Source organism: Coregonus clupeaformis, unplaced genomic scaffold (genome assembly GCF_020615455.1).
Source record: "Coregonus clupeaformis isolate EN_2021a unplaced genomic scaffold, ASM2061545v1 scaf0363, whole genome shotgun sequence".
NCBI lineage: Eukaryota > Metazoa > Chordata > Actinopteri > Salmoniformes > Salmonidae > Coregonus > Coregonus clupeaformis.
The window spans coordinates 1-12,500 of record NW_025533818.1 but is presented as its reverse complement, the minus strand read 5'-3'; the positions used below and the strand labels follow the sequence as shown (position 1 = coordinate 12,500).

General features: G+C 44.1%; 1 pseudogene; it reads left to right on the top strand.

Annotated features, from left to right (window-relative positions):
• The first annotated feature begins 1,031 nt into the window (after positions 1–1,031).
• LOC123484579 lies at positions 1,032–4,554 on the top strand (annotated as a pseudogene).
• Positions 4,555–12,500: the final 7,946 nt, after the last annotated feature.

Sequence of the window (12,500 nt, the reverse complement as noted above, 5' to 3'; positions counted from 1 at the left end):
TAAATTCAGTAGCCTATTCATACAGTTCAGCAAATCAGAAATGACCTTTTAAATGCAAATTGTTTGTCAAAACGTACTAATGATTTACTCATGATTTATATTTCTATACTGTACAATATAATTATTAACAGGTGATTTGTCATCAGAAGAGCAGAACAGTACTGATTGCGACAAAAAAAGACACTTTCCCTTTAAGAACTTGTCGTCACATGACATGATGCAGAAAAACTACAATCTCGTGTTACAGTTACACATGTGTTTGTTTATGAGACATTTCTTGGTAGAACTTGTCGCTTTAGGATATACGATTTATTATTACATTAATTTATAATTAGATGATATAAGTGAAATGACAAATTGCTTAAATACTATGTTTTCCGCTGTTGGTTGAGCTTGGTAAACAGTAATGTATCCTATCCGTGTTAGCTAGCTAGCTATAGCTACAATGTTACAGTGTGACATTGATTCATTTAGCAAATGAAACATTTGTAGCACTGGCACTTCACTCGACAATTGCGCATAACTGGTAAGACCGTTCTCTGGCTTAATACATGGCTTCTGATGATCAATTCATTGATTTTACATAATATCGTTTTATCCCTTTATTTACAATAGGACAGTCTATCTACCATGACTATGAAGGAGGAGGCACCGAGTGTCCCTGAGTGCTACATCTCAGAACATGAAGGGTTCTATGGAACCATCAAGAACTCCACCAGAGACTTTATAGTCACAGAGATAGACATCCATGGCCAGATGGTCACTAAACCCAGTGTATCTGATGTTCCTCAATCATCCAACATTATTGAGGCATGCCCAGGTGCCAAGTCTGAAAAGAAAGAAAAATATTATTAGCCCAAAACATCAACACAACCTAAAAAGAAGAGAAATGTACTCGGTTGTAAAGGATGTGGATTCAGAACCTGGACCGGGTCAGAATGGTGACATCACATCCACCCCCAGCCAAGATTCGTTTTGACCTGAGCTTGATACTGGGTCAGTCTGTCTGTGAAGAGCTAGAGCAAGTTCACTGCTTTATTGAGAGAGGCGTCATCAAGTCCCAATGATGGCGTTGAGAAGAAGTTGGCCAACCAAGAATCATCCAATGGCAGTGAGAAGAAGATGGCCAATCAAGAGTTATCCCTGGGTTCATTCCCAGACAAACACCAAAGAGCTAACGTCCACCGCGCTATCCGACACAACTTCCCCTTCCTGTTGACAGTAACCAACCAATCAGAGATCAGGGTTAAGGAGGACCCTGACTTTAAGCTTCTGTCAGGGTTTGGTCTCAGAGGAGGAGGCCGAGGAGACTTTTTCAGGTTCATCGACACCAAGATGCCTAACTCTGTGTACACGTTCAGGGTGACGACAGTAAGGAGCACAGGACGGCAGTGCACCACTTCCTAAGTAGACGGTTTGGTAAACTGGTGGAGACCAAGAGCTTCAGTGACCAGCAGCAGAAGACTACAGCCATTACGGTGAGGTTGAGAGGAAAAGGAAACCCAGGAAGAGGATGGCTGATGATAGTAAAGGGGAAGAGGTCTATACAGGTGAGAGCTCCAAGAAAACTTCATGGACTACGTTTCTCTCCCTACTTGATATGTTTTGCTCTTATGATACTGTATGTACAGCAAGAAGAATGTTATTAGCTCAAGTAAGCATTACAAGTAAGCATTTCGGGCTGCACTGTTTATACCTGCTTTAAACTGTGTACGTGACAAATAAACGTATCCCTTTGATTTACCTGAACATGGACACCACAAAACTGACCTTAAATCAATGTCCAAGGCCAACCTCATCCCACTCATAACACTCTATTCCCATGGCCATACTTGTATACTACTGAATTAAGCAATGTGTTGGGCATGTATTCTAGGAAGTTAGTGTGGATAATATTGGCATGGGTTTCTCCCCCTGCAGCGTTCACTCTGAGGAAGGAGAACCTGCAGACTTCTGGAGGCTACCAGCTACATGGCAGCTGTCCTGGGGGTGCTGCTCTCTGACTTCACCTACGCTGGCATCAAGGACAAGAGGGCCGTCACCTACCAGTCCATGGTGGTCAAGAAGATCTCACCACAACGGTAGATACAGTACAGTTGTTAGATAGAATGTGTTGCTGTTTCCATTCAACGTCCCTTGGCTTAGCCTATGCGCTGTAGCCAACTCCCCTAGACAACAAACAGAGAGTTGACTAAAGCACTAACAGACTGGACCACCAGGCTATCCTTGGCTATGGTTTGATGATAATGATGATGATGATGATGGATATTCACAAAGTGCTACATTCTATTGGGGGAAAACTCAACTCATCCAACACCACCACATTCATGCATTTCTAAAATGCTAGCCCAGTGAGTTCACTGTCCACTGATGCATATCCTGTCCTCATTATGGGGACCGGTCAGACTAGTGCTGATGGGAGGGATGTGTGTTGTCAGGCTGAGAGAGAAGGCCAGTGAGTTTGAGAAGAGGGGGATGGTCCTCTCCTCCGTCCGCTCCGTCCCTGAGCCTCTTCATCTGGGTAGACTCCAGGGGAACCACTTTGACCTGGTGGTACGGGATCTCAGACCACACCAGGGTCATGACACACTGATGGAGCTGGACTCACTGGTGCAGGAGGCTGTGGAGAACGTCAAGGTGAGACACTCCTAGAGATGGAACCTTTTTTATTCTGTGGTCTCCATTCAACCCTGGTCCTGGAGAGATACAGGGTGTGCAGGGTTTTGTCCAGCCCAGCACTGAAACACTCAATTTAACTAATCAACCTAATCACCAAGAGCATGATTGGCTGAATCGAAAGCATGCACACCAGACCCTGTTGGCCCCCAGACCCAAATTTGGATACAAATGTAGATTGCTCGGTGCACTTTGATAGTCATTTGATAGTCATTTCCACTGCACTGTGAGTAATGGAGGAGTGTCGTTCTCTGATCTGTAGTGAGTAGATATTACATGTCAATCCTTTCAGGTCAGGGGGTTTGTGAACTACTATGGACCTCAGAGGTTTGGGACTGGACAGAGTGTTCAATCTGACAGCGTCGGACTGGCCCTGCTCAAAGAGGAAATGGTACATCTTCTGTGTTCTATATTACAAGAAACTGAAACAGTGGATGTCAGTGTTTTATATTTGTTCTGGTCTGACTTGTGGTGTGGGTTGTGTTTCATGTGTCTCAGGTGGCAGCTGTCCATCTGTTCTTCACACCAGAAGAGGTGATGACCCTCAGAGCGTTGCCAAGAGACACTTCCTCCAGACTGGTGAGAAATTCCTGTTTACACTAGTCATCATTTCCTGTTTACCATGTTCTCTGTTTTTATGGACCCAACCTTTTTCAGATGAACAATACATTTATTTTATTTTCCTCTACGGCTATTCTACTCTACCCTGCTCCATTCTAACCCTGTTCCTCCACCTCTCCTCCCTCATCTCCCTCAGATAATGCTAAGGAGGCCCTGTCTCTGATGCCCATGTCCAAAAGCCAGAGAGAGGCTGATGCTGAGGGCCCTACATCGCTTATGGGACGGGCCCAGAGGGCTGTACTCGTGCCTGGCTCAGCCTGCCCCAAGGATGAGGGGAATTTCACCCCCACGCGTACTGTAGGTGGGGGAATTTATATCATCTGTTTTATTGTAATTAATTCTTCTGAATCTTATTCATTCTTTATGGTTATATCTTTCATTTCATTTCCTTCTTCACTCTTCACTCAATTTGTTTGAAGTATACTATATCAATAAAGATTGATTTGATTTCAGCCGGGTCTGGAACGAGGCGCTGCACACACAGGCTGACTCACGCTGGGCCACAGGGCCAGGCAGGGAGATCTGGTCTGGAAGCAGAGGGGAGAGGAGGGGATAGAGATGGGAGAACCCAGCTTACCTCAGGTAGTTCAGAGTTACAGGGTGACTTAATAACAGAGTCAAATAAAGAGGTCAAAGTCACTTGTGAAAATCATTTCCAATCGGAGCCGAGAGAGTTAGCCAATAGGCTCTGTCGTTGAGTATGACACCCAGTGATACTCTCTCACTGAGATTGAACCAGTCATAAAGATGGTACTGAGATGGACCTTGCACCCTCTCTACTCTCCCAGAATTCATGTTGTTACGGCGTGAGAGGAGGAGGAGGAAGTCTACTCACTAGGATCAGGTATGTACACACACACACAGAGAGAGACACACACACACACACACACCTGTCCACGCCCCTGTTCTACAGTACCTTGTACCATTCTAACTAAATCTACAAGCAAACATGGGTGTGTTGTCTGAGTATGTCGCCAAGTTTAAATACCAAGCCCTGTGAAACCTACATCCACAAAACAAAGCACTACACAAATCAAATGTACATTATTCTATTGAATTAATTGTTAACTTCTGCTGTGTTCTTCCATCAGGTGGTTCTTCCCATGCTTGGCAGCAGTGAAGTACCCAGAGAACCCTGTAGGGGATGGTACCAGGAGAGACTGACGAGGGACGGACACAGAGCTGTCGTTTCAGAGTCACTCCTCTCAAACTGAACCTCCTGGCTGCCACCGCCCCCTACTGGCCATCCCACCGTAACCTCACCCTAAGGCTGGAGCAGGGCCAGAGAGCTGGGGAGAGGCAACAGGAGAGTAATGGAAAGTCCCCACAGGCTAGTGGAGCGGTACCACAGCACCCTGGCGAACAGACACAACCAGGCCTGCAGGTCTGGAGAGGCAAAAGGAGGGGAGAGCGCAGGGGAATGGAGAGGGGCAAGTCAGCGGTAGCAGGTACCCCGACACAGACACACCCAGCTTGGACGTTGAACTTGACCTGGACTCTTCCTGCTACGCCACCGTCTGCCTCAGAGGTCATGAAATGTGACCCTTAGACTGGAGTTAGTCTCAGATTCTGCTATGTGTACTACTGTGTGTACAGTATTGCTTAATTAGTATTGTGTTGTGTACACAGTATGGCCTCTTGTGTACACTGTAGGATACTGCCACAGTATTGTGATCAGTTTGCCGATTCGGATTGCCTGGATGTGGCAGTCATGTCGTTAATAATAAAAAATGCTTTGTTAATTCTTCACAGTGGATTGGAGTGTAGAATCAGCATTGAATGATGAAGTGAATTGAGTTGTGTGAGACGTGAAGATCCTCCCGCTTGCACAGCATTGCCACTAGAGAGGGGATGGCACCTCATGAGTTGTTTATCAGATGAACAAGTGAATTAAAACCTACTTGAAGGTACAGTAACTGAGTAAAACATGTTAACACTAGTCTGTCTCTCTTTAGATGCCAGTACTGGACAAACTCTGCCAAGCTATCGTAGGATAATGATAATTTTATCTGATAGAACAGGTTCACTTGTCATTAACAATTCTCATAAACTGATTCATCCTAAGTCTATGCCTGTCCATACCCAACAAGTCATTTCTATGCTAAACTTTCATTAAAAAAATATTGCAACCACAGCTGGGGGAATATTCAAGGGAACTAATATGAAATGTAATGAAGCATAAACCCAATATATATGTAATATTCCTCTCCCCCTCACCATGCTCCAGCCTCTGGGTGTCCCCTCTGAAATCTGAATAAAGTTCAGACAGCTTGGCAGCATCTCAAATAACTCCCTACTCCCTTTAAAGTGTCGGGCTCTGGTCCAAAGTAGTGCACTATAAAGGGAATAGGGTGCCATTTGGGATGCAGCTTTTCTCCTGTGGGTAATTTATAGATTTCAGACTAGATTTTTTTTTAAAGGCAGGACCATATCAAATTCCTGTCATTAATAATTTTATTGGATTCCTCACTGCCATTTTTAGCCTCTGTTACTGCTAGTGATGTGAAAACATTACTGTTCGAGAGTGAGTGTGGTATGCATGAGTTTGGGGTTGTGGGTTCTGACTTGTAGTCGAGACTCAGCCCTAAGCACCGTTTGGTGAAGTCCTTGCCTGTAGGGGTTTGGGAAGAGGGTCTTAGTGCCAAAACAGAAGGCGTGTACATCAGACAGTATTAACTCTTCTGAGGAAATCTCAAATGAAATGTGGCTTCAGAATATTTTCTGTACTAGTGACTTTTCCCCTGAACAATGGAATCTACTTATATTTCAATACCTCTGATATGTTGCAATTCAAGGCCTTGGAGGGAATAGACCGGATGTGGAATGTGTTGTTTGGATGATCTTCAAACGTTGACCATAAGACAGGGTGACGTAAGGCTACATGATGGGTTATGGCGTCTAATAAAGCTATCACATGTTGAGAGCATGGTGGTACACATCATCATATCTCCCCTCCCTATAGGTTAGTAGAACTGGGAGAGCCATTTCAAAGTAACTACATGGTTTTAGAGGTCAACCATCAAGCAGTCTTGACTGGGGTTTGAAGTCTGACCTGGGATGGTTCTGTGTGTCTGTCCCGTGTCCTGCTTAGCAGTGAGAGTGAATCTCCCACAACTAGCCTGAACTCAACAGCCCTCAGAGAGCATGAGCCTACATCCCTGGGCCTCAGACACTTCCATCTCATCAACTTTAATGTGTTTTAACCAGTGGATGTTATGTCAGCCCCAGCCCTGTTCTTCACATACTTAATAGCATCACTTAACCTAAAATATGGGCCGGAATTGCCCGGGAGTGTCTTTTTGAACTACTTTGACTTCACCACCATAGCAGTGATGTGTGTGTGTGTGTGTGTGTGCTTAGTGTGTGTGTGCTTGTGCGCCTGTCCTACTATGGTCTATGCACGAAAGACACGGATGGCTGAATATTGTCCCACACAGTGACTCTCAGGCCAGCTGTATTGTGCTTGGTGTTAACCCTGGAGTGTCTGGACTACTTGACTCCACAGCGCTCAGTCAGAATCAGCTCTGGTCTGGTATGATCCCTCTATGCAGATGACTGGCTGAATAACACACACACAAACACACACACACACACACACACACACACACACACACACACACACACTGAATCTCAGCCGTCCGTGTTTAATGTTAACCCACTTCTTCCTTTAACGTGACAACTTTCACCTAGCTCCATCCCAGAGAAGGGAAGACGCTAAAAAGAGGAGAGGAAAGGTGATGGGGTGGTGGTGGTGGTGGTGGTGGTAGTGATGGTGGTGATGATGGTGGTGGTGATGATGGTGGTGGTGGTGGTAGTGATGATGGTGATGATGGTGGTGGTGATGGTGGTGGTGATGATGGTGGTGGTGGTGGTAGTGATGGTGGTGGTGGTGGTGGTGATGGTGGTGGTGATGTGTGGTGGTGGTAGTGAGATGTGGTGGTGGTGGTGATGGTGGTGGTGATGATGGTGGTTGGTGGTGGTAGTGATGATGGTGGTGGTGGTGGTGATGGTGGTGTGATGATGGTGGTGGTGGTGGTTGATGGTGGTGGTGGTGGTGATGGTGGTGGTGGGGTGGTGGTGGTGGTTGGTGGTGGTGGTAGTGGTGGTAGTGATGATGGTGGTGGTGGTGGTGATGATGGTGGTGGTGGTAGTGATGATGGTGGTGGTGGTGATGATGGTGGTGGTGGTGGTGATGGTGGTGGTGGTGGTGATGGTGGTAGGGGTGGTGGTGGGGGGATGGTGGTGGTAGTAATGATGGTGGTGGTGGTGGTTGTGATGATGGTGGGTGGTGGTGGTGGTGGATAGTGATGATGGTGGTGGTAGTAATGATGGTGGTGGTGATGATGGTGGGGGGTGGTAGTGGTGGTAGTGATGATGGTGGTGGTAGTAATGATGGTGGTGATGGTGGTGGGGTGGTGGTGGGGGTGGTCGGTGGGGGTGGTGTTTGTGGTGGTGGTGTGGTGGTAGTGATGATGGTGGTGGTGATGGTGATGGTGATGGTGGTGGGGGTGGTGGTGGTGGTGATGGTGATGATGGTGGTAGTGGTGATTGTGGTGGTGGTAGTGGTAGTGATGATGGTGGTGGTGGAGGTGGTGGTGGTGGAGGTGGTGGTGGTGGTGATGATGGTGTTGTTGATGATGGTGGTGGGGGTGGTGATGGTGGTGGTGATGGTAGTGGTTGGTGGTAGTGGTGGTGATGGTGTTGGGGTAGACACCTGGTGGTTGTTGAGGGGTAGACAGCCTGGTGGTTGTTGGGGGTAGACAGCCTGGTGGTTGTTGGGGGGTAGAAGAGTCTGGGGTTGTTGGGGGGTAGACAGCCTGGTGGTTGTTGGGGGTAGACTAGCCTGGTGGGTTTGTTGGGGGTAGACAGCCTGGTGGTTGTTGGGGGTAGAGCAGCCTGGTGGTTGTTGGTTGGGAGACAGCCTGTGGTTGTTGGGGGGTAGACAGCCTGGTGGTTGTTGGGGGGTAGATAGCCTGGTGGTTGTTGGGGGATTTAGACAGCCTGGTGGTTGTTGGGGGTAGACAGCCTGGTGGTTGTTGGGGGCGTTTAGTCTTATGGGTTAATTAGCTAAAAATGAGAAGTAAGTGTATGTTCTCTTCTCCGTCTCCAAGTTCATGGCACGGCAGGTGAGGTCCAGTTTCATGTTTGCTTTTATCATCCACAACAAAACACTGATGTAATTTACAGGTCATAGAATGTCAGGTCATAGAATGTCATGACACACACACAGTTTAGAGTGGACACACACACACACACACACACACACACACACACTCCCAATAACAAGTAGCCTGATCGTCAGTTGCACCTTGGTGTGTTATGCTGATTGATCCTGTTTGGTTCTATAGGGAAGTTTTGGAGAACAGAGACTTTCATTCATCAGAGATTTAAACACTGTTTTGACCTACGACCCTGTCTGAATTGTCTGCCTTCTTACCCCCAGACACTGGACCGTGTGAGTGTTGCTCATTGAAGCAAGGGAGACTTTATTTCACTATTAAATACATACAAGAGTAATAAGAGTATAGATGTGTACAGGTGTACTGTGGTGGTATTTAGTCTGTCTTGCCTTTATGTGTCTTGCAATGTCTATGTCTGTATGCCAAGTAGGCCAGGGTTTCAAACTGGGTCCTGAGCCCCCGGTGCACGTTTCTTGGTATTTGCCTAGTACTACAGCTGATTCAAATAACCAAATCATCCTCAAGCTTTAATTATTTGAATCAGCTGTGTAGTGTTAGGGCAAAAACCAAAATGTGCACCAGCGGCCCAGGATTTGAGTTTATCGCAAATCTAATTTCCCAATGAGACATCACAGTATTCTGTTATAGTGCTATCTCTGTTTATGCATTATTGCACAATCTATTGCACAACCCCCATGCTTGTGTAAACATCCTACTTCAATTCATTTGATTGTCCAATTGTATGAGAGAAGTGTTTCTCCTTTTTTTTATTCATTGTGCTTTTTATTTTGTATTACTCTTTGTATTCACTGAATTACTTTCCTATTGTTGTTGCATTGACGGTGAACCTGCAAATAAGCATTACAATGCACTGTATTTGTATTTATTATGGATCTGCCAAGGAGCAGCTACTCTTCCTGGGGTTTATTATGGATCCCCATTAGTTCCTGCCAAGGCAGCAGCTTCTCTTCCTGGGGTTTATTATGGATCCCCATTTAGTTCCTGCCAAGGCAGCAGCTACTCTTCCTGGGGTCCAGCTAAATTAAGGCAGTTATATAAAATTAAAAAACATTACATTTCACAACAGATTTCACAACACATTAAGTGGTGTTCCCCTCACCACTACTCTACTACCACATATCTACAACACAAAAATCCATGTGTACATGTATGTGTATAGTGCATATGTTATAATGTGTGTGTGTGTGTGTGTGTGTGTGTGTCTCTTCCACAATCCCCGCTTTTCCATAAGGTGGTTATCTGTTTTTAAATGTGATTTTACTGCTTGCATAAGTTACTTGATGTGAATAGACTTCCATGTAGTCATGCATTCTATGTAGTATTGTGCGCCTCCCATAGTCTGTTCTGGACTTGGGAGACTGTGAAGAGACCTCTGGTAGTTTAAACAGACAGCTCGGTGCATTCAACATGTCAATACCTCATAAAAACAAGTAGTGAGGGAAGTCAATCTCTCCTGTACTTTGAGCCAGGAGAGATTACACGCATATTATTAATGTTAGCTCTCTGTGTATTTGAGGGCCAATTGTAATTTTCCTAAGTCCCTCTTTTTGTGGCACCTGACCACACGACTGGACAGTAGTCCAGGTGCTGACAAAACTAGGGCCTGTAGTACCTATTGTTGATAAGCATTGTTAAGAAGGCAGAGCAGCTTTATTATGGGCAGGCCTCTCCCCATCTTAACTACTGTTGCATCAATATGTTTTGACCATGACAGTTTACAATCTAGGGTTATTCCAAGCAGTTTATTCTCCTCAACTTGCTCAATTTACAGATGATAATTCATTACAAGATTTAGTTGAGTTTAGTGTCCCAAATACAACGACTTTTAGTCTTAGAAATAGTTAGGACTAACTTGTTTCTTGCCACCTATTCTGTAATTGACTGCAGCTCTTTGTTAAGTGTTGCAGTGATTTCACTGCTGTGGTAGCTGACGTGTATAGTGTTGAGTCATCTGCTCAAAGCCAGTGGCAGGTCATTTGTAAAGATTGAAAAATGTAAAGGGCTTAAGCGGCTGCCCTGGGGAATGCCTGACTCTGCATGTATTATGTTGGAGGCTTCATTAAACTCTGTGTTCTGTGTAATATTCTTAAAATGAAGTAGTAATGGGAAGTTTGTGTTTAGACAGGTAACTCTTGTTCCACAATATAGCAGGGGATTAAAGCCATAACACATACGTTTTTCAGCAGCAGATTATATCAATAATCAAAAGCCACACTGAAGTCTAACAAAACAGCTCCCACAATCTTTGTATTATAAATTTCTCTCAGCTAATCATCAGTCATTTGTGTAAGTGCAGGTCATGTTGAATCCTTTACTATGCGTGCTGAAAATGTGTTGTTAATTTGTTTCTAAGAAATAGCATTGTATCTGATCCAAACACTATTTATTCCAAAAGTTTACTACGGGTTGGTGACAGGCTGATTGGTTGGCTGTTTGAGCCAGTAAAGGGTGCTTTGCTATTAGATTAGCCAGTATACTTTTTGCATCCCTCCAGGCATGACCACAATGTCGTGAGGCTTAGATTGAAGAGATGGCAAATAGGAGTGGCAATATCTCTATCATCCTCATTAGTTTCCATCTAGTGTACCCCATGTTCTGTGTACCCCATGTTCTGTATATCATGTGTATATGATGAACAAACTTTAGCTTGAACAATGTAAAAGCCTATTATGTAGGCTTCATATTTTATCTGTATTTTCTCAGTATGAACGATATATTATAAGTATTCCAGCAAGCATTTTACAAAGCGTTATCGTGGACTGTCACTGTCAGTTAGTGTGTTTCTATGGGTACAAAGACAGGGTGTGTTTTAAATGGCTTGTCAAATGTGTTGTTGCAGTGGCCGCCACTGGTTATTGTCAATATGTGACAGTTTGTGTACACACAGGGTTTTCAACTGTGGTCAAAAAACGGTTGGATAAGCACAGGCAATATTTTGGTTACCATGTCAAAACCGTTTTGCAGTTTGCAGAGATAAATAAAGCAATGCCCATGAAGTAATACATGTGCTATTTGAGAGTTGCATTTGGTTTGTGTTTCTGAATGTAAGCCAGATCTCGGATTCATTCTCAGGCTAAGAGCTTTCAATGTTTTTTATACAGTAACTATAACTACAGCCTGGGAAACATCATTGACTTTTGTTTTATCTTTAACAGCTGAGATTTATATTAAACCAAAATCATACTACCCATACGGTATCCTTTCCATTTGAGAATGAATAAATAGCAGAAGTATTGAATCTAAAATCTATTCCATGGCCTTGTAGAACTCCAGTAGTCACTTATAATACCTTGTTGTATTGTGTTCCTCTGTTCTAATCTGATCCAGAGCATAGAAACAGTGTTCTTCATTCATTCTGCGGAGCCCTGACATGACAAATAGTGTCAGCTTGCCAAATGGTGTCCCTCTCTGCATCACAACCAGGATTTGATTAGCTGTTAGCGTCCGTTGACTACACTACCCGTGGCCAGAGGTTAGGCTAGATATTGAGCTCTGGAAAATAATGCTTTTGTGGATTGAGCTTATTGATTGACATGTGGATGCAACGCTCGGCTCTGAACATCATTTTATTCCTGTGGTGCCTGTCTATTATATATTGTAGGGGTCCAAAGCAGTGGTGTAAAGTACTTAAGTAAAAATACTTGAAAGTACTTCTTAAGTCGTTTTTGGGGTTATCTGTACTTTACTTTACTATTTATATTTTTACTACTTTTACTTTTACTTCACTACATTCTAAAAAAATAATTACTTTTTACTCCAACATTCTTGACACCCAAAAGTTCATTTTGAATGCTTAACCAGGACAAGAAAATTACTAATTACACACTTATCAGAAACATCCCTGTAATCCCTACTGCCCCTGATCTGGCAACTCACTAAACAATGCTTGGTTTGTGGGTTATGTCTGAGTGTTCCACTTGTAAATATAAAAAACAAAGAAAATATGCCGTCTGGTTTGCTTTATATAAATAATTTGAAATTATTTATACTTTTACTTTTGTA